The sequence below is a fragment of the Macaca fascicularis genome, chromosome 8 (genome assembly GCF_037993035.2).
Source record: "Macaca fascicularis isolate 582-1 chromosome 8, T2T-MFA8v1.1".
NCBI classification, from domain to species: Eukaryota; Metazoa; Chordata; class Mammalia; order Primates; family Cercopithecidae; genus Macaca; species Macaca fascicularis.
Genome location: NC_088382.1, coordinates 75,523,288 through 75,542,019, shown reverse-complemented (window position 1 = coordinate 75,542,019; position 18,732 = coordinate 75,523,288). Strand labels below are relative to the sequence as shown.

The window sequence follows — 18,732 nt, the reverse complement described above, 5'->3', positions numbered from 1 at the left end:
ATTTTTTTGTAAAGACAGGATTTGCCCAGGCTGGTCTCAAACTTCTAAGCTCAAGCAATCCTCCTGCCTGGGCCTCCCAAAGTGCTGGGATTACAGGTGTGAGCCACCATGCTGCTATTTTATCTCAATGATTAAAAAATAACTTTATGTTAAAAAGAGAAGCAGTTTATTTTTCTCTAGTTGCAATATCCGTGTTCTTTAACTGGCATCAATAGTACTTTGGGGAAGGAGAACATTTATATGGGGTAACTAGATAAAATTCAGGATGTCCATTAGAAATTTGACTTTCAGGTAAACAACAAGGATTTTTTTAGGGTAAGTATGTCCCAATTGTTCGTTGTGTTTCTGAAATTTTAATTTAACTGGGTGTTCTATTTTTTCCCCCCTAAATCTACTAATCCCAGGCTCTACTCCTGGAGTATTTAATATTCTATATTGAAGCCTTCCAAACTGAGGTTCTAGAATCTAATGGAGAAGTAGAATCTTGGAGGCCAGGATCTAGTTCAGAAGGCATGATCTGTTAGGCCAACACCCTTCTCTTCCCATAGAGCCATCTAAATTACAACCAAAGGTAAAGAAATATCCAACTGAGAGCACGCAACAGCAACGCCCTGCTTTCCACTCCCCGCCTTTTTGTTTTTTGAGACGGAGTTTCGCTCTTGTTGCCCGGGCTGGAGTGCACTGGTGTGATCTTGTTACTTTTAGTGATTATTGAATAGAGATATAATGTCTTTTGTAGTAATTATTGCTTATGCAACGGCAAAAAGCATTTTGTTGTTTTCTCTATCAAGGTTAACAACATTTAAAAGGGAAAGGATCTTAAACCTTGTTCTTAGGATGAGGATTACTATGTTATATGTAGCATGCTATATACATTAAGTTATGTTTTGTTCTGTCAAATAAATGACTAAGTAATCAATATGACTTTTCACATCCGGTAAAATTTTGGTGGGAAGGACTTTAGATTTGCCTTTGCCTTTGACCACATTACCTAAATAATCCACGAGATGGCAGCAGAGAAATGTTCATTTAAATGTATCATCTATGGAGAGGTTGTTACAAGTGCACTTTAACAAAAAATAGACTAACCTTTGTAATTTGGTCCTTTCTAAACATAGAGTAGCCAGTTAGAATTTTTAAGTCATTTCTCATGTCTTTTATGAGAGACGTAATGAGGGTTTTATTTTATTTTATTTTTTATTGGTCTTAAAGTTGTTTTCCTTGCTCTCTACATTTTGCAGCAAGAACCAGGTCTAAATGCCTGGAAATGTACTTGCCGAGCTATGTTTTTCTTTCACAGTGAGCATTCTCATAAGTAATCTTAGCAAAGCTGGGAACAATAAATTTTGGGACATCACTAAAAGTGTTCTTTGTGGTGATTTACAACCTGATGCCACCATCCTTTAGGAACAAACAAGAAAGTGAAAGAGATGGTTTTCAGGTATTGGAGCCTGAGTTTAGGTGGGGGAGTGGGTGGTGAGTGGGGTAAGAAGAGAGGGAGTGTGTGGGGGAAAAAGGATATTTCCATAGAGACTGCAGTTTTCACCTAAATTTGTATTATATTTATATTATCAGCTACGTTTTCACTTATCTGTTAGAGGGAGTAATTGGAGTTAACAATAGATCATTGCAGGTGCTTTTTATTCAGAAGAAAAGAAATTGTTTTCCTATAAATGACCTCAATTTTCTAATTTTAGTGTCATGTATTTCTTATGAAGTGATAAAAGGCACAATATAAGTCTGTTCTATAGATATAATTAATAACAAATTAATTATCATTACTCTGTATCATTTATTACTTTGGATTTCATTATGCCTGAAGCTTGGAAACTTAATTACACACACACATGCGCACACACATAAGCACACACACAAGCACACACACACACACAACACACATATGCATGCTTGAATGTGCTTTTTGTTTATATAAATAGGACATGCTTGTTGCAAACTTTTAAATCATACAGGAATATATGAAATAGAAAATGAAGAGTCCCACAACCCCTTGAGGTAGTTTGTGAATATTCTTGCAGATATTTCTCTAAGGAAAGATGAACATATTTACATATTTTAACAAATGAGATCATACAGCTCTGATACTGCGTTGCAACTTAGGTTTCAGATTTACTCTATCATGGACATCTTTCCATGTTTGGTTTTTATAAGCTACAGATGATTTCATTACATGTTCCTGACATAATGTTTTAAACTAACTCTATTGATGGATATTGTTTTCCATGCTTTTGTTGCTATAATTACAATGCTGCACGGAGCAATATTGTGTGCTTTTCTGTGAGTATTTAAAATCTAAACTTTTGACCAAATAGCATTTTCAGAAGTGGAACACCACAATTGAAATTAGTAATAAAATCCTATGATGACACCCACATGGACAGAGCTGGTATATTACACGTGGGAACACACTGGTGAAGCTCTCTTCTTTTTGAGAGCACTGGGATGAAGCCTGTGTGTGAACAGCGGCAGCGCGCGCCCGGCTCTCAGCTTGCACCACGCACTCCGTGGCCACGGCTTCCCCCGTGCTCGGCCCCCCGCTGCGGTCTTCACACCTGTGAGGCCCCGATAGTACCGGCTCCAGGCGCACCTCGCCTCGCCAGCAGGTGTTGGCTTTTATCTACACAGCCAGGCAGGATTGAAATGCGCTCTCCCTCGGGACCCTCCTTCTCTTCGATTCCTCCACGGTGCCAGAGATCAAGGAGGGGAAGGTCTGAAGTCTGGGAAGCCAGGGGCAGGGCATTGTCAAGGAGGCACTGAAGACTCTGGAATGCGCTCCGCCCGGGTCCGGCAGGGCCGGGGCTGTTTGCCTTCGGGGCACAGCGGAGGCCCCATCTGTTTGCTCCAGCGTTTTCCTGAGTGGTCGCCTTATGGCGGCCCCCTCACCCGCAGGCCCGCCGAGCTGCGGAGATCATCTCATCATCTCTGCCACTTCACACGGAGGGGCGAACGCTGGCAAAGTATTGTTTTATGACAGGATTTCTCAGCCAAGGGATTCAGACTCTTATTTATTTCATGAAAAGGAAGGAAAACATTTTATACAAATAATGGAAATTCAAATATAAGACAACAGGTGTAACATTTCACATTCAGAACTCCTTTTCAAGTCCCATGAGTATTTTTTAATCGAATCTTGTATCCCAGTGGTTCTATAAACTGAGTATCTGGCCTTTTTTTGGGGCCTGGAGGGTGTCTCTGGGATTGCAGCAATGGGTGATCTCAACCTTTATCAACTAGGTGATATTTAAAAAGATCCTGGGTAACAAGGATCTTGAAAAAGATCCGGACTCTTCCATTTATAAGGTCCTGGGATTTGTAAACAAGACCATTAGACAGAACTTTTTCTTACCATATAAGGCATCCATTTTCTCATTATTTCTATTTTTTATTTTTTTTGAGACGAAGTCTCACTCTGTTGCCCAAGCTGGAGTGCAGTGGCTTGATCTCTGCTCACTGCAACGTCCATCTCCCAGGTTCAAGGGATTCTCCTGCCTCAGCCTCCTGAGTCGCTGGGACTGCAGGCAAGTGCCACCATGCCCGGCTAATTTTTGTATTTTTGGTAGAGACGGGGTTTCACGATTTTGGCCAGGCTGGTCTTGAACTCCTGACCTCATGATCCGCCTGCTTCAGCCTCCCAACGTGCTGGGATTACAGGCGTGAGCCACCGAACCTGGCCCTCATTATTCTTTTACAATAATGTCTGCCTCTGCTTGCTCCATTTTGAACTGTGTCTAGTTTTGTAGACTGGACTCCTAGATGTGGATCTGGTGTTTGAGAGGCTCCCTTTAGGTTCTGAGGGCAGCAAATGCATTGTTGGTGACTATAGAAAAAAAAAAAAGCAGTATGGTTTTGCTGCTTATGAGTGAAACGTTGGAAAGTTAAAGCATTGAATGTGCCCTCTGCACTGCAGAGGCTGTGTTTTATACGTTCTGTATCTCTATGAAGTTTGAGTAGTAACAATGGCCAAATAGAAAACTTGTAGTAAATTAATATTTTGAGTTCATTCATTCAACAAGTTTGCATTGAGAAATTGCTGTATGCCAGGTATTGTTCTTGTCACTGTTTTATGAGCAAAAGAGATAAAACTTCTTGCCCTCAGGGCACTCAAATTTTAGTATGTAGGGACAGTAAGCGAATTAACCATTCTTAGTATATGAGGTGGTGATCAGTGCCAAGGAGAAAAACAAAGCATGGAAAGGGGATGAATTGCACTGTTAGGTGGGACGTCAGGGTAGGCCTTACTCATGGATGAGTAGGATGGCATTTGAACAATGACCTGAAGGAGTAGATGGAGGGGAAAGCAGTGCCCTAAGCAGGACGGATGGCAAATGCCTGGCAAGTATGAGGTCAGGCCTTTGTGGTGGGAGTGGATTGCAGAAGGAGAGAGTATGATGCTAGCTCAGAGAGGGAAAAGGGCTAGACTACATGGGCCTGTGTAGGCTGGACAGGACTTTGCCTTTACTATGAGTAACTTGGGGGAACCATTTTGGATTTTAAGTAGAGGAGTAAAGTGATTTGATTTGATTTTTAAAAGGTTATTAAAGCTGGTGTATTGAGGACAGACAGAGGAGACCTATAGAATTGATTGCTGCAGCTCTAGAAAGAGGTGACGGTGGCCTGTCCCAGGGGGTAGCAGTGGAAATAGAGATTGTGCCTGTATTTTGAAGGTGATGCTGACCTTCCAAATCAATTTTTCCTGATAGTACAGGATCTACCTAGCAAGACTCCAAGGAAGGAGGGAATTTCTAAAACAATTTAAGTGAATGGGGAGAAGCCGAAGATAAAAATTTAAAAGAGCAGAGTAGGGTAGGATCATTAAAGAGATAATCCTGTCAAGGGAGGGAGAGTTTTGGGAGGAGGCTAAGAATTCAGTAATTTGTAGCATCTTGATGAAGCACACGGTAAAGACTTTTGATGTGATCAAAAGGCCTGTGCGATTCCATTATGGTTTAAAGAGTGAAATAGCCCCCAGTTTATAGCAGAACATGGAGAAAATACCTTCTCAGCAGTAATAAGGCTAGTCTAAAGGCAAAGAGTGTTGGGAAAATATAAGAAACTCAACAAAGCTGTAGTGAGCGAGGGATAGAAGGGAAGGGGTAGTTATGAAAAATTTGTTACAGAAAACATTGGCAGAACTTGGCAACTAATTTAGCATTCTGAGTATGGGCTAGGAGATGAATTCAATACTATTCCAAGGTTTCTACTTTGTAGCTTTGAAGAGATGCTGGCAGTCTTTCCAATACTTGGAAACTAGAACCAGGGAAGGGCCACGCATGAAGAGTAGGTAATGTGTCTCTTGAGAAATGCTTAATATAACAGTTCTTATAGAAAAAGTTCTTACATAAACCCATGGGATGAAAATTCAGGATAAAGGAGATTGGGAGTTTCGTGGGGTCAGGCGAAGTAATAGCCAAAGAGCAAATGATTTTCTCTTATCCTAATTAGAAAAAGGAAATTGTCATTCCAGTGCTCTTAGATGATAAAAAAAACTTCCGGGAGAGGACAGAAAGGCTGAGGGAAGCTGCGATCCAGGCCAGAGTTTTACTGGGCACCAGCTCAAACAGGATGCTGAGAGGCCGATGGTGCCCTGTGGTGTCACAAGTTACAGAGAAGTTTGATGTGGGATCTCTGGACCATGGGCCATAGCAACCCAATTGGCAAGGAAGCTAGACTTTTGTCCTCCAAGGATACCAGCAGGATTGGCAATTATTTTATTTTTTTCAGTATTGCTGGGAACAAGTTTTGGGCAGAACAGACACAGACAAAGGGCAAGATGCAAGTGTGAATTAACATGAGAGACATCCATGTAGTTCATATCTATGTTTGTATTTTTAAAATAGCCAAGTGATGAATAAAACCAACTAAGTGTTTGCTATAACAGGTCATACAGCTGACATTACTGCTACATTTTCACAAAGAAAAGAACTCTTTGCCATCAGTAACTGGTTGCCCAAAATCCATAATTCCTTATTTGACAAAACTTACATGGGTCCGACTCTGTGTCATTTGTTGAATTAGATTCTAAGAATACAAAATTGAGCAAGATATGAACTTGTCCAAAAGGTCCTCACAGTTTAACTTGGGAGAGAGAGACATTCAGACAAGTAATTGCAGCACAGTGTGATAAGATCAACAAAGTAAAAAAAAAAATGGCTTGGGCTTTGTAGTCACACAGACAAGCTGCGTCACCACTGCCTTCCTTGTGTAAACTTGAGAAATTTACCTCTGATTTTCAGTCTCCTTATTAGAAAATGGATATAACTTTTGCCTTGCATTTCGGGGGAACAACATAGGCCACAAAACAGCATGGACATAAGAGGCTTGAGAAAATCAGATATGAGGTTTTCTGAAAGTAAATTTTTACAGTAGGGAATCAGGGAAAGTAGATAGGGGAAAGAGGCCTTTGATCTTTTAAATTTGGTAATGTCTTTATGAAAAACCCTGCTGTCTACTAAGTACATTACTATATATCATTCCAGGCCCTGGCTTTGTAAGACAAGTAGGAATCTCACATTTCAAGCAACTTGACTCTTTCCTGTAGTCTTTATTTCAGCCAGACTGCTACTGTTTCCCTACACGCCTTGCTCTTTCCAGCTTTGGATCTTTTATTTGGCTGTTCTCACCATACCACTTCCTTGCAAATATACCATTCATCATTGGAAGCCCATTTCAAATGCAACCCAATCCAGGAGAATTTTCTTCACTCCCAGCCGTCTGAGCCCACTCACCCCTTTGACTTTCCTTAGCAATGTTCTGCTTAGTGTACTTTCCCTACCGTCATTTGCATGCCCGTAGCCCTAGATGAAAAGTTCCTTGGGATCAAGAATGATGTCTTCTCTATCTTTGCATGCCCTCAGACCTCATCTTCTTGCCTTACACATCTCACACATAGTCGATGACATCTAAATATTTGTGATATTGAGTTTGGTTAGTGAAACCATTTCTTTTCTTATAGCCACAGAACAAGAGCTAATCCATAGTTGTAAGGGTTTCTGGATCATTGAATGAAAGCTGCTCTTTCAGCAGATCATAATTGTGAAAAGCTGTTAAGTGTATACTTTTGATGAACAGGTTTTGCTGTGTTGCTGAGTTCATGTTGCCATGACAACCTTAACTTTTGGCACTTTCTGAATTTAGTGTCCTACTTAATTTCCTGTATTTGGCTCTGAGAGCCGTATTGTTCTGTCCTTTGTGCTTGCCTATATGGATCTTTAAACTGAGAGTCATTTATGAATGTATCTTATTTTGCTTTATTATGTAATAAATTCTTTAAGATGGGAACTTGGTCTTATCCTTATGATCCTGACAATGCCCAAGTGTGCCTTGTACATTTTAGATAGTCAATCTGTCAATACATATTTTAGATGAATTAAGAAATCACTGGTGTAGTAGGCTGTTATAGTGGCCACCCAAAGATGTTCATGTCCTGATGCTTGAGACCCAGGAATATGTCATCTTATATAGTAAAGGGTACTTTGCAGATATGGTCAAGAATGTTAAGATGAGATTATCCTGGATTATCCAGATGAGCCAATGTCATTGCAAGGGTCTTTATAAGAGTGAGGCAGGAGGACTTAGGAGGAGATATGACAATGGAAGCAAGAGGTTGAAGTGATGTGAGAAGGGGAGGATGGTCAGGGAATGGAGGTCCTGCAAGGAAAAGGAAATACATTGTACTCTGATGCCTCCAGAGGGAGGATTGTGACCTCCAGAGCTGTAAGATGATACATTTGGTTGTTTTACGCCATGTAGTTTTTGGTAATCTGCTATCACAGCAGTAGAACACGAATACAATTGGGTCACTCATTTTAGTAAGTTTCAAAGACCCCTGAGAGGAGTTGTTAAGCACCAGTCCAGTTAGAGGTATTATTTTGGTCAGGTTCTAGATACTACTACTTCTAATAGTACAAAAGGATGAAGTGAGAAAGAACCACAGAGATTATCTTACTAATTCGAATGTAGTCACTGTCAGAATTTCAATAATATATAAAATAGAGTTATCTATAACTAACCCACAAAGTTTGAAAATGCCATTTATTCAAAAAACTTACACTGAGTGTCAAATGAGTGTCTTGCCTTGTGCTAGAATACTGGACCTGTTCAGCTCCCAAGTCAGATCTCATAGGAGTCTTGATGGAGATTTTCTGTGGTTAGAGAGGCCTTGTACCTTCTGGCCACCTATGGCCTAGTGAGTGCCTATGGCTTCAGGGAGGAAGGAATAGGATTTGGCTTATTGTGGAGTAGAAATTATTATGTCAAACCACGTGTCAAAATCCGGAATGGCTGGTGTCTTCAGAATCCATGTGAACTTTCCACAGCAGTTTTTCTCAGTGTTGACTGGACATCAAAGTCTTCGATGTGTGTATCAGGAGGTACCAGTTCATGAGTGGGGAACTGCAATGATCTTAAACTCACTTGTGATTCATCAGTTCACACACAAATAAACAAAGGTCACAGTATTTTTCTAACCAAGACAGTGAAAAATGGGACACTGCCTCAAATGAGCAGTACCTAATTAAAGACCCTTAATATTACTAAAAAAAAAAAAAATAAAAAAAAATAAATAAATAAATAAAAGTAAGTTTTGGCCAGACGCATTGGCTCACGCCTGTAATCCCAGCACTTTGAGAGGCTGAGGTGGGCAGCTCACCTGAGGTCAGGAGTTCGAGACCAGCCTGGCCAACATGGTGAAACCCTGTCTCTGCTAAAAGCACAAAAAAATTAGCCATGCATGGTGGTGTGTGCCTGTAATCGCAACTACACAGAGGCTGAGGCAAGAGAATCACTTGAACCTGGGAGACGGAGGTTGTAGTGAGCTGACATCGCACTACTGCACTCCAGTCTGGGCGACAGAGCAGGCCATCTTAAAAAAAAAAAAAAAAGTGTAAGTTTTAAGAATCACAGAATCACACAACTTCTATCAGGTGGTAATTCCTATATTGGTCCCAGGTGGGAGGGCTGCTGCTCACGCAGTGCTCACTGCTGACCACACACCCTGCATGCTTTCTCTATTTCCATTGACGGCCACTCCTCATATTACCACTACCATTTTAAAGATTTAAAAAAAAAAAAAAGAGGCAGAGAGGTGAAATGGCTTCTCTGAATAAAATACCTATCAATTCCACATCTGTTGTTCCATGGAATACTGTGTGTTTTATGTGCAGTGTATCATTTAATCCCTCTGCAAAATGTACAGGGGGGGAATCAATGTGAGTAAACTTGTCTAAAGTCTTGACTCATATATGACAACTCTGAGACTGTCTCCACAGATGCGTCCTCCCCACCACTAGGGCACCCCACTTTTGTCTTCTTTGGATTGGCAGTGAAAGGAAAAGTGTTTTGTGTTTCAACAAATGGTGCCGAAACAACTGGACATTCACATACCAAAAAATGAACCTAGACACAGACCTTAACCTCTTCATGAAAATTAACTCAAAATGTATCATAGACCTAAATGCACAATACAAAACCGTAAAACAGAAGATAACAGGAGAAAAATCTTGATGACCTTGGGTTTGATGAAAACTTTTTAGATACAACACCAAAGGCATGATCCATGAAAGAAAGAATTGATGAGCTGGACTTCATTAAAATGAATAATTTTGGCTGGGCGCAGTGGCTCATATCTGTAATCCCAATACTTTGGGAGGCTGGGGAAAGATGATCACTTTAGCCCAGGAGTTTGAGACTAGTCTGGGAAACATCACAGACCCTGTCTCTACAAATAGTAATAAAAAAATAGCTAGGTGTGGTGGCACATGCCTGTAGTACCAGCTACTTGGGAGGCTGAGGTGGGAGGATTGCTTGAGCCCCAGAGGTCTAGGCTGCATTGAGCCATGATTGCATCACTGCACTCCAGCCTGGGTGACAGAGCGAAGCCCTATCCCCAAAAAGAAAAAAAAAAAAAAAAAAAAGAATATCTGCTCTGCAAAAGACAGTAGACAGTGTCAAAAGAATGAAAAGATAAGCCACAAACTGGGAGAAAATATTTGCAAAAGACCTGTGTGATGAAGGATTGCAATCCAAAATATACAAAGAGCTCCTAAAAACCTAACAACCCAATTAAACGACCTGATTAAACAGCCCAATTAAAAAATGGGCAACAGATCTGAACACACATCTCACCAAAGAAGGCAAACAAACATATGAATTGATGCTCCACATTACATCTCCTTAGGGAAATGCAAACTAAAATAACAATAAGATATCACTTCATGCCTATTAGAATGGCCAAAATCCAGAACACTGACAACACCAAATGCTGGTGAGGATGTGAAGCAACAGGAACTCTCATTCATTGCTGGTGAGAATGCAACATGGTACCCCAACTTTGGAAGGCAAGTTGACAGTTTCTTACAAAACGAAACACACTCTTACCATATGATTCAGCAATTGCACTCCTTGGTATTTCCTAAAGGAGCTGAAAACTTAGGTCCACACAAAAACCTCCACACAGATGTTTATTAAACCTTTATTCATAATTGTCAAAACTTGGCAACAACCAAGATATACACCCAGTCAATGGAATATTATTCAGTGCTAAAAAGAAATGAATTATGAAGCCATGAAAAGACATGGAGGGAACTGACATGCATATTACCAAGTAAAAGAAGTTGTATGATTCCAGTTAGATGAAATTCTTGAAAAGGTGAAACTATGGAGACAGTACAAAAAAGTTGTGGGTGCTAGGGGCCTGGGGGAGCAGCAGGTGGAGCATGGAGGATATTTAGGGCAGTGAAGCTGTTCTTTATGATACCACAGCAGTGGATATATGTCATTATACATTTGTCCAAACTCATAGAATGCACAACACCTGGTCTAAACTATAGACCTTGGTTGATAATGATGTGGCAGTGTATGTTCATCAGTTGTAACAAATGTACCATTCTGGTGGAGGATGTTGATAGTGGGGGAGGCTGTGCATGGGTTGGGGCAGGGATATACAGAAATTCTCTGCACTTTCCACCCAATTTTGCTGTGAGTATATAACTGCTTTAAAAAATGATGCCTATTAAAAAAACTTTTTGTGAATGATAGCTTCACATTATTCTTTAAAATAGGGCTTGAAGATTCACATGTAGAAAGCTGTACATAATCAGGTACAACTCTTTAGTAAACAACAAAGTTGCCTCTGTCTATTTGTCTGTCATTTAATCTATCAATCTCTAGTTGGTGAAAATAGTTCAAGATCACTCAATAGAAATAAAAACAAAACCAGAAAACAATTGATATAGGGGCTAATGTGAAAACCAAGACACATAAAAATTAGTTTATTCCCATCACCTCTGATTTCTTAACCCACATGCATGGGATCATTTGCTGAGCTAGGAATCTGGCGGGAAGTCTCAAGGTTCTTCTTACGTATTTGTCCCATCATTAGTAAATATCTATCAAAAAAAACCACACACACATATATATACACACACCCCCATATATACACACATATATATACACACACACAGACATATATACACACATATATATGTGTAGCCAACAAATTTATACTCACTTGGCTGAGTTACAAATACAATTATAAATCAGTTATTCATTCCCGGTGTTGCCACCAACACTGCATAAGGGCTGAGCTTTGGAAGTTATGAAGACGATATCCCTTTTCACGTGATTTTTATACATCTTCTGTGTTGATAACCTTTCCTCTCCAACTCAGTAATATGATTAGTATCAAAATGTGCAGGTCTGAACTATGTTACTGTTTGCCACTGGTTCTTATTATGCATGGAAACCCTGGATGATTTCAGTAGGTTTTCTACATGTGGCTCTATCTCCTTGCATTCATTCTTCACTGTTCCTGCCAAAATAGTTTCCTCTGTTTACTGTTTTGATTTGAGAAATGCATTCATTATCTATTGCTGTGGAACAACTTACCACAAATTTAGAGGCTTAAAGCAGCACCCACTTATTAGCCCACAGTTCTGTAAGTCAAAGTCTAGCATGGCAAGGTGGAATTCTCTGTTCAGGATGAACTCAAGGCCAAAATCAGGATGTCAGTTGGGCTGAGTTCTCGTCTGAAGGCTCTAAAGAAAAATCAACTTTTCAGTTTATGCTTGTTGTTAGCAGAATTCCCTTGGTTGCAGTTGCAGGGCTAGGATTTCCATCTCCTTGCTGCTTGTCAGCTGGGACTGCTCTCAGCAACCAGATCCTGCTCACATTCCCTGCCACACAGCCCCTCCATTTGCAGACCTGCAATGGTGAAGCAAATCCCTCTGATGCTCCTAGTCTCTAATCTTTTCTTCTGCCACTAGCTAGAGAAAACTCCCAGCTTTTAAGGCTTTCAGGTCATTGGGTCATGTACATCTCGATAATCCTTCTTTCTTACAGTCACCTGTACCATATTGCATAATGGAATCATGGGGGAAACATACATCACATTAACAGTCCTGGGGATCCTGCAGCTTGTGTACAGAGGTGGGAGGAGGAGGCAGGAAATCTTGGTGACCGTTTTAGCATCTTGCCTGCTGCCCCACACACAACCCTATGGTGCATCGAATCTGTGAGCTTTAAAAGCCTCTCCAGAGTACTGTGGACAACCTACATTCCTCTGGCCTCTGGTCTGCTTCTGCTATGTCATCATTCTTCTATTCTCAAGCCTCTCTCAAGGAAGCATCTCATGGTGCAGTTCCCCAAATGTTCACTGAGCTCTATCACACCAGTCCTTAGAAGCTCCAGCTGCTCCAATTCAGATCCGTGGGGATCTTTGGCTTGTACACAAATCCGTGTTGTCAGACACAGGGGAGAGTCCTGCCAATTTTCTCCAAGGATGGCCTATGAATATTGAGATATGTTACAATGATTAAAAACAAAACAAAACAACAACCACAAAACTGAAGACAACACAGTTCTCAAACCTCAGAGCTTATAGTCACTTAACTGAATTACTTAAAATCTTAAGAGCTGACAGTCCTCAAATTTTTACCAAGAGACCAGAAATTAAGTTCGTGCAGTCTGCCATCTGGGCCCTGAATGAAAGAGAAAATTGCATCTAATCCTGATTCCAGTTTTGTTCAGAGATTTAAAAAAAAAAAGAAGAAAATAAAAAATTAAAAAAGGTCTTTTGCAGGCAGAACCTGAGAAACGGTATGGTGTTTAGTTCTAAATTATCACACTTGCTCATTTGTCACAGAGCCTGGGTGGCCTGGTGATGAGTACTATATAAAATTATAAGCCAAAAAATGCTTTATTTAGTCTTTGACAATGTGCTTCTTGATTAGAGTTTTAATATTTTTTTCTGGATCTGTTAGATCTTTATCAGTTAGAACTTTATGTTGTTATAAATAACTGAAAACCAGCCAGGCATGGTGGCTCATGTTTGTTCTCCCAGCACTTTGGGAGGCTGAGGTGGGAGGATCACCTGAGGTCAGGGGTTTGAGACCAGCCTGACCAACATGGTAAGACCCCATCTCTACCAAAAATACAAAAATTAGGCAGGCTTAGTGGTTGGTGCCTGCAGTCCCAGCTACTCATGAGACTGAGGCAGAAGAATCACTTGAACCTGGGAGGTGGAGGTTGCAGTGAGTCGAGACTGCACCACTGCACTCCAGCCTGGGCGATAGAGCCAGACTCCTTCTCAAAGAAAACCCACCAAAAACCAAAAAAACAAAAAACCCAAAAAACTGAAAACCTATCTTAAATTGCCTTATTATTATAAGGGGCCAATTAGTTTATGTTGCTGTAAAACAAAGCTAAGTTGGGCTTCAGAATGTGGTGTCAAGGCTCAATAATGTTATCAATGGGGGCCATTGTTTTTCTTCTCTCTACTTTGCCCTTTAAGGTGTCAGCTTTATCCCAAGTCTGATTCTCTTTAGTGCTTGCAAGATAATGTCCAGTAACTCTTAGTGTTGTGTGTTTTTATAATTTATTTTAATGAGGAAAAGAATACATCTGAACCAATATTCTGAATTTCATGTTTACTGGCTCTTGTAAAGGCCCATGGTCATCCCTGAACAATGACTTATGCAGGGAAATAGAATATGTTGGTTGTTGACGTCAACGTAGGATACCTGGAGAGGAGTAAGGTACCTGAAAAAAAAAATTGTAGTCTTGGCCGGGCGTGGTGGCTCAAACGCCTGTAATCCCAGCACTTTGGGAGATCAAAGTGGGCAGATCACAAGGTCAGGAATTCAAGACCAGCCTGATCAACATGGTGACACCCCGTCTCTATTAAAAATACAAAAATTAGCTGGCTGTGGCACTACATGCCCATAATCCCAGTTACTCGGGAGGCTGAGGCAGGAGAATCTCTTGAACCCAGGAGGCGGAGGTGGCAGTGAGCCGAGATCACTGCCTGGGCGTTGCACTCCAGCCTGGGTGATAGAGCAAGATTTTCTCTCTAAAAAAAAAAAAAAATATATATATATATATATATATATGTATATATATATATGTATAGTCTTATGTACAAGACACTAAATACTATACAATAAATTTTCTGTATTTAAAAAATCTGTAAAAGCATCTTTTTATCCTTTTAAGGATTTTGGCATATTGTCACCTCAGCAGTAGTCAGATGAGTCATTCTGGGTATTTGTATACTTCGTAAGGTTTTTATTGGGTTTATATCTGGTTTAAAATCTAAAGAGCTTCATGTGCTACCTGTACTTTTGACCACTTTTTCTAAGTGGTGGGTGATACCAAAATGTTGCAGAAATAATTTCATATTACCTTAGTAAGAGATATGAAGAGGCTGCCCACAGAATATCCCAGGAGTGTCCACTTAAAAGGGAGAGACATTCCTCTGGTCGGAAGCAAAGACAGAGCAGTGGAGGAGAAGGGCTCAACACTGTTGAGAAGCAGTGGGAGGAGAGAGGAGCGCAGCTGTTTGCTCTCTAAATTAAGGGTTGGATATTTTCAAACTAATACAAACTGAGTATTATCCAAATGTCTCAGCAAGCTGATTCTAATACCAGAGAGTAACTTTTAATAAGCAGAAGAAATTGTAATGGATTTCAAATATGCTTGTTCCCCACATGGCAAAATTATGCCTTCCTTTACCTAGAAAAGGGAGTTCCACTTCTGCTCTCGGGATTCTCACAACTAAGAGATATTAATGTAAATGCTATAATTGCTTAGAATGTATAATTTGGTAAAGAAATAAGGCCAACACCTGAGACAGAGCTGGAACAGGATCTATATGAAAAGGTCCTTTCATGACAGCAGGTGTCTCTCTTTCTTTCTGATTCACACTCATCCAGAAACCTGTAAACTACTATTTGGTGACACCTGACAGTGAGCAAGACCTTTCCTTCCTCTAAAAGGTACCTATCAATTTAAATGTTAAAAAAAAATACCCAAACTTATCTCATGTATGCTCTTTACAAAGCTGCAATAGGGAATTTTCTCACCAAATACCTGGGCTTTGGTGTAGCTACATTTTTTTCTCTAAATGATATTAACGGCTTTATTTCTCTTTAATGCCTGTGCTGCCCCCATCCCTCTGCATGGCGCGTGTGTAGCTCAGTGGACTCTGCAGCCAAATAATGGCCAAGTAATGGCTGTGACTTCACACCCAGGACTGACAAACCACAGTGTCAAGGGTACGTATTCAGTGAAAGAAGATGATTTCTCAACATCTTGCCCTCAAATTCTAGAACTTCCTCCTCAATATTTCTTGGAGGTCTTATAAAAAATGTATCTCATCTATTCCCTCCAGTGGGATATTTTACCTTGGTTATTATCACAACTATTTTGCTACGTGCAATGAAATTAGCAGAGATTCCATTTGCTGAAATCATATGTAGAAAGCAGTGCTCTCTGCCTTATTACCAAATGAGTACAGCGTGCCCTTCAATAATTCTTTAAACTCTCAAATGCCTTGGAAGTAATATGCTAGAGTATTACTGAACTGTGACTGAAGCACCATTTGTGCTAAATATGACAGTGCACAAATGATATTCCTCTATAAAAGTTCAAACTACATTAATCTTTTAGGGAGGCTCATTGACTGGGAAGATGGCTTAGATATAAAATAAAGACACCGAGGGCTCATTGAGGAGAGCGTTTCTGGTCAGGATTTCTAGGAACAAGGTAAGGTGAGGTCCATAGTTTAACCCTTTATGATTAGGATGTGAGCAAATGAATGCAGTTCCCAGGGGAGAGATGGAAATGATAATGAACTCTTCTCAATATGAGGGAAGACAGGCTTTCAGGTCAGAGAAATAGAAATTAAATGGTATTAAACAGCTGAGACAAATAGACAATAGTATTGGTGCTGGGAATCTGAACAAAAATGTAATGAGTATTCCCTAGTTTATGTTGATAGTTCCAGCCCTTAACCATATTGCCATTTAGAAGAACGGCAGATTCTTCCTATGTAGTCTCTCCAATGTCATCTTTTTTCAGTCATTTTCACTTATCTTAGGGCTGCATAAACAAGAAACAATTGCACGAATGTCTTCTTTTCTTGGATTTCTAGATGTGGCCAATCAGTCAGTAGGGTTGTAGTGCATATCAAGAAGGAGGAATGGGGTAGAATATTTAATTAGCATTAACAAAGGTAGCTTCAATGCAAATATATATGATACTACTCAGGTTTTTAGTATTAGTTTTACTAAAATATGTAAAACATATAAAAAACAACATTGCTAATTTTTAAAAATTATAGAAACAGGCCGGGTGTGGTGGCTCACGCCTGTAATCCCAGCAGGTTGGGAGGCTGAGGTGGGTAGATAACCTGAGGTTGGGGGTTTGAGACCAGCCTGGCCAACATGGAGAAACTCCACCCCTACTAAAAATACAAAGATTAGCCGGGCGTGGTGGCGGGTGCCTATAATTGCAGCTACTTGGGAGGCTGAGGCAGGAGGATTGCTTGAACCTGGGAGGTGGAGGTTGAAGTGAGCGGAGATCAAACCATTTCACTCCAGTCTGGGTGAAAGAGCAAAACTCCATCTCAAAAAAAATTATAGAAATAATATATATTCAATGCATAAGACATGTAACAGTGTAGAAAAATGGAAATGGAAAGTCACCTGTTATCACAGTGTCCAGAGAAAATCATCTCTAACATATTATTGTGTATCTCGTAGTCTCTCTTCTCTAAAGACAGACGACAGACGTGGTATAAAATGATAGATTGCTTTTATGCTAAACAATGTCATATATTTCCCCATGTCAATAAATAAGTAGGGCAGGGCTTCTCCCTAATGAAAGAGCTTATTATTAACATTTTATTATAAAATTATTTTACTATTTTTTATAAATATAATATACACTTTTACAAAGAAAAAGTAAGCAATAAAAATGTCTAAAAAATTAAAATTTACAGGCATTCCTATCACCCAGATAAGATAAGCCAGAAAAGATATTAGAAAGATATGGATGAGGCAAAATCAACATGATTTAATGATAGAATGGATGGTGGAGGAAGGAGGAGTCTATGATAATGCCTACATTTCTGACTTGAGTCCTGGTGTGGGAAACAGAAAAGAAAGTGACTTTGTTACTGCAGCTCTACCTCTCACTTGGCCACAATAGCCAACAAGGGCTTCCTTGCTGTTCCTGGAAAAAGCTAGGCACATTTCTGGCTTTGGGCATTTGCTCTGGCTATTTCCCCTGCCTGGAATGCTCTTCCCACAGCTATCTGCTTGGTCAACTCCTCCTCCTCCAAGTCTGCTCAGATCTCTCCTTCTCCATGAGGACTCCCTGGTCCAATGATCTAACCTCACACTACCGTACTGATCCTCCTTATCTTCCTTTACTTTGTCTTTTTGGTTTTTTTTTTCATAGCACTTACCACTTTCTAAGATACTATTTAATTTATTTACTTACTAGGTTTCTTGTTTGCCCATCTCCCCTCAGTAGAATGTAAACTCGAGGACAGAAAGTTTTGTCTGCTTGGTTCTGAAGTACCTAGAATGTCTGTCACATAAGTAGCTGCTCAATTAATGTATGTTGGATGGATTAATTAAATAGTATTAGAGAGTTTGAAGACTGCTGAAGGATGAGATACCAAGAGTGGCAATGGGTAAGAAGAGAGGAAAGATTTGAGAGCTGTAAGACTTAGAGAAGAAATGAACCAGAGATGCGTTTAAGATGCTGTATGAAAATGATTTCCTTCCTTTTAACATTGAATGATTCTGTCCATTTATTCCAAATAACTAATAGACATAGCCCCCTAACTTAGAGAGATTCATGGAACTAGGTTAAAAGGGTCTATTATTTTAAGGTTAAATATATATTGAATACTTGGGCCAGAACCAGTTGACCTATTGATTAGAGACAAGACAGAAAGTCCGTTTATGTGTTAAGTTCTGATTTTCTATGTCAGAAGAATCTTTACAACATTGATTAGCTGCTTCTGGCAACTATGAGTATATTTCAGCACTGGATGTTTCTAAGTAAGGATTAAAGTAGAAATGGTAACTTTTAGATAACAATTAAAGCAATGATAACAGAGACCAATATTGTAAATAAAGATTTTCTATTACATGAGCTTATGGGGAAGAATATTGACTTTGTCATTAAGACTCACATATTACCGGGAAGTCACTTAATTTTTCCCCCAAAACATTTCTGTTTGCCTTTGAGTCTTGCCTGTGGCACTAAGATGGTAAAGAACATCCCTGCCTAGACTCTTCACTGTCATCAATATGTGGTGTGACAGTGCTAATAAGCTACTTGATGATGCATAAATATTTTGTAATTTTTTTCTGACTTACATATGAAAGACCTACTCAGCTTCAATCCGCAAGCTTCACTTTCACC

The 18,732-nt window shown here is 39.9% G+C and overlaps 1 long non-coding RNA gene across 1 annotated transcript in view; it reads left to right on the top strand.

Annotated features, from left to right (window-relative positions):
* Positions 1-527: 527 nt before the first annotated feature.
* LOC135964537 (uncharacterized) overlaps positions 528-18,732 on the top strand; it is a 36,269-nt gene continuing 18,064 nt past the window's right edge. Inside the window, exon 1 of the long non-coding RNA XR_010577021.1 lies at positions 528-571. This is a non-coding gene — a long non-coding RNA (uncharacterized lncRNA). The remainder of the gene's footprint in view (positions 572-18,732) is intronic.